This window comes from Pteropus medius, unplaced genomic scaffold (genome assembly GCF_902729225.1).
Source record: "Pteropus medius unplaced genomic scaffold, Ma_sr-lr_union100, whole genome shotgun sequence".
Classification (NCBI taxonomy): Eukaryota; Metazoa; Chordata; class Mammalia; order Chiroptera; family Pteropodidae; genus Pteropus; species Pteropus medius.
The window spans coordinates 14789727-14793873 of NW_024354503.1; the positions used below are offsets into that span (position 1 = coordinate 14789727).

The 4147-nt window shown below is 51.0% G+C and overlaps 1 long non-coding RNA gene across 1 annotated transcript; it reads left to right on the forward strand.

Moving 5' to 3' along the window:
- Positions 1 to 235: 235 nt before the first annotated feature.
- LOC120595995 (uncharacterized) lies at positions 236 to 3725 on the forward strand. Its single transcript, XR_005651052.1, has 2 exons — positions 236 to 414; positions 3553 to 3725. It is a non-coding gene; the product is annotated as an uncharacterized LOC120595995 (long non-coding RNA).
- The last annotated feature ends 422 nt before the right edge of the window (positions 3726 to 4147 follow it).

Below are 4147 nucleotides of genomic sequence, written 5' to 3' on the forward strand. Positions count from 1 at the left end.
CCCAGACACTTTATTGAAAATGCAGATTTTTGGACGGACCCCAGCCCTTTTCTGCTCCAGAGTCCCTGGGGTGGGGCCCAGGAATCAGCCTTTTTCACAAGCTTCCTTGTTGATTCTCCTGTGCACTCAAGTTTGAGAACCTCTGGCCTAAAGCATGGTAGGTATTCAGGAAATGTTTGCAGAATGAGCTATTGGTGAATGAGTTTCAAGAGGTGCAGTGAGAACAGAAGTGCCATCCATGGAGTTGCTGGCCACAGCATTGGGCAATGTTGCCTCTAAGCCACTCACTGGACCTTGCCTGGGCAGCATACTCCGTCACTATAGGGTTTAGGATGGTGTTCCTGGTGACTTCTCAAGCCGAAGCTTTCTCTGTGAGTGATGAGACTCCCCACCTTTCCCTAGTAACTCCTGCAGGTGAGTACCCAGAGTGGGTGGCCGAGGGATCAACAAACTCTCTCCCCTCCAGACTACAAACTGTATTCTCTGCTTTCTATGGCTACGTGGACCAGGGTGACCTTTTGTGGCCAAGTCATAGGTTTAGTTGCAGTGCAAAATACACACTTACCCCTCGGTGCCCATTAAAGCTTAATTCTAGGTATAGAATACTCTGTTCCTGGGTAAAGCCTCAGCCTTGATTCTGTGTACTGACTGGCTCCTAACCTTAAATATAGATTGATCCCTAATTCTGGGTATAGCCAGAGCCCTAGTTTTGGGTGCAGATCAATTCCTAATCTTGAATATAGACTAACTCCTCACTTCTGGGTATATACTTACCCATGGTCTTTGGTTTGGACTGACTCATAATCCTAGGTATAAATCGATCCCTAATCCTGGGTGTAGCCTGATCCTTAATCCTGCCTAGCCAAGGTCTAATGCCCCTAACCCGGAAAACAAGTTGACTCATAACCCTGGTCAGAGTCTGATTCTAAATTCTGATGTCAGTCCCCCTAATCCTAGCCACGACAGTGCCCAATTCTGCATAGATTATCCAAAACCTTGACTATGAACTGGTCTTCTGGGGCTGGTGTAGGAGTATGTGGGAGATTTGGAAAGAGATGTCCTGCCAATGGAGGCCAGAGAGCCATGTCCAAAAATGAGGAATGGGGTCTGACTAGCCAGAGTTTTGACAACTTGTGTTTTCCCTACAGAGTGGGGGCATTGGTGGGAACTGAGGACACTGGAAACTTGTGACCTTGGCCAGGTGCCAGTTTCCCTCCTTCCACTATTCCTGCTGGCTGCCCCTGCCCCAGGGTCCCTGTCCAGACTCCACCCATCCTCAGGCTTACTTGGACAAAGTTAACATGAAAGGGAAGATGACAGGCCTGATGTAGGGCCCAGGAATGTGCAGGTAGCATTAGTAGACAGAGGCCTGGCATTCGGTGGCCTTCTCCCAATCCCTTCCTGGGGTGGACCCCAGGCCACAAGCAGAGGGGATGAGCCCAGGGCATAGTACGAGCAGGGCCGAAAACTGTCCAGATGGATGACCAGGGCCTGGCTTCTCCCCATCTCACATAGGTTGGGGTCTCAGGTGTCCTGTGAACAGGGGCTGGGGGAAAAGCTCTTAGTAGGCTGGTGTCTGAGCCACAGGACTCAACAGGCCCCTAAAGGTTCCCCACTTTTCAGGTAGATTTGAAGGCAGTTAAGTCTTGGATCTAAAGGAACAGGGATGGAGACTGTATCTTATAGTTCCAGTTTCAGCAGCCAACTCATCCTGGCCCGAGAAACATTTGGACGAGGGGGTGTCATAGCCTCGGTCCTTAAGGAATTCCCAACATGAAGGGAAAACAAAAACCCCGACCTCAGGGAGCTCCCAGTTTGAAGGAAGACACAGAGGCTCTGCTCGAGCCAAAAAACCTCTACCCTCCTGGGGTCAAAGATAAGTGTCCACAGAGCTACTGGCCCAGTCAGAGGGCAGACTGGGAGGAGCGAGCAAGACAGATAGGTCAGTCAAGGCAGCCTCCGTGGAGCTGGTCCCCATGACAGGAGGAAGGCTGGCCACCTCACATACATGCTCCCTCACTGGCCCTCACTGAGAGCACCCCAGTCCCAGGTATGTTCAGGGTCCAAATCACTTCCCTTGATGTTGCCCAGGGCCCAGCCAGCTGGAAGCTTGTGCTCACTTCTCCTTGGGGAGTTGAGGGGTGGGGGGCAGGAACAAGCCTCCCGGGCACTTCTCCCGCATTCCTGGGGACCATGCCTTCCTTCCTCCCTGCCTCAGCCTGGCCATAACTATTTCAGGCTTACAAATCTGCTCTGTTATACTCCTGCTCACAGTCCCTGGTGCCAGCGGCCTGGGTCCCAGCCAGGAAACCCACAGCACCCACAGAGCCCAGAGGGTTCTGGTCAACTGGGACAGAGAAAACTGGGTGACCTCTGGGCACCTACTTCTTGGGGAGCAGAGAGGGTGGAGACTGGCCCACTCCATAGGGCAGAGCTCCGGAGCCCCACTCCCCAGAGACTGGGCTCAGAGAAAAGAGAAGCGGTTAAGAGGAAGTGGTTTGGGGATCCAGCAGCAAGCCGAGGACATTCCAACAGATCATCCTATATAAGGCTCACTTTCTCCAAACCCCCAGGTCATATCATCATCCCTATTTTACAGATGAGAAAACCGAGCCTCCAACCCAAGCTCTTCTTTGGGTTTGTATAGTATTTCCCCATCTGACCATATGCCTTGTAGGTCTGGAGCCTGGTCTTCAGCCTCTCCACACTGCCCCCACTGTCCAGCCCTGCTAAATATCAATAAATGTCAGTGTCTTTCTTCCTCCACCTGACCAAGTCTATCCTAGACACTCAGTGCCCAGACCCCCATTCATTCTCTCCTCCCAGGATTCCACTCTGTGCTCCCACCGACTCCATGTGGGTTTCTACTTTCCTTTCTCCTCCCTCTGTCATAAGCTACCTGTGTTTACACATCTGGTCTCTTCTATGCTTTGGAGGTTCCCCTGCCTCTGCTCTGTGATGTTACCTAGAGCTCAGGGAGAACTCTTACCATCCAGCCCCAGCCCTCTCCTCCCCAAGTGCCCTCCCAGAGTCCTGTTTATGACACATAGAAAAGAGATTCGTTCCATCTTCAGGCAGCTGGGGCCTGGAAGAAAGGGCCTAAAGCCACCCACTCCATGAGACAGGGGCCAAGTCTGACACCTCTCTGTGTTTTCAGAGTCTGGAATGAAGATGTCACACCAGAGAACAAACAAATGAATAAATGAATCCCACAATTCCTTACTGAGCAACTGTGTATTCTAGATGCTGACAATATGGCAATGAATAAAATGGGAAGAAAAAATTGTTGCCCCCATGGAGTTTCATTCCAGTGGCGGGGGGAGGGGACAGAAGATAAACAGCATAGATATATACTATCGGGTACTGCTAGGAAGCAAAATAAAGCTGGAGGAGCTGTGGGAGGGACAGGTTGGGTGTGCGTGAAGAACATTCCTCAAAAGAATGCTTTCGTGCACATTAAGTCAAAGAATGAATATGGAAGATGCTGGATGGGGCTCTGACCCTAACCTGCCACTAATTGTGTAATCCTGAGCAAGTCTCTCTCCTCTATAGGCTTCAGTTTCCTCATCTGTAAAGTGCGATGGTTGAACCGGAAGGCCAACATCGAGGTCTGGCTTCAGCTTTGACCTTCAAGGACTCCAGCACAAAATGCCTCTATGAATGTAATGGGGAAATTATAGGCAGCTTGGAAGCAGATCTGAATAAGACCTTCTCTGCCCTAGCAATTCCCCAGGCTCCAGTGTTTCCGTTGATGTCACAAAATCTGCACTTTGGGAAGTGGATTTGCATTCTGGGTCCCCAAGCTCCTAGGATGGTATGTCATACAAATGTCAACAATTAGTGTGAATAACTCAACTGTATTCAGGCTTCTTCCTAGAGCAAGGAGATGGGGTAGGGTCACCTTGGGCTACAAAAAGGGCAGACTTCCCTAGAGGCCTGGGGTCCTTGGAGACCTGGGGACCAGCCCTGCCTCCTCTCCCCTCTCTCCTGGTACCCTTAAGCGCATTCTCTAACCTCTAGTCAGACACCCCTGGCTGGAATGCCCTACAAATACCCACAGGGACCTCCTCAGGATCAACTTCAGACAGTGGGACCTACTTTCACATCCGGGGTTGGGGGACGATCTCATCTAAGCCCCTAAGAGAAG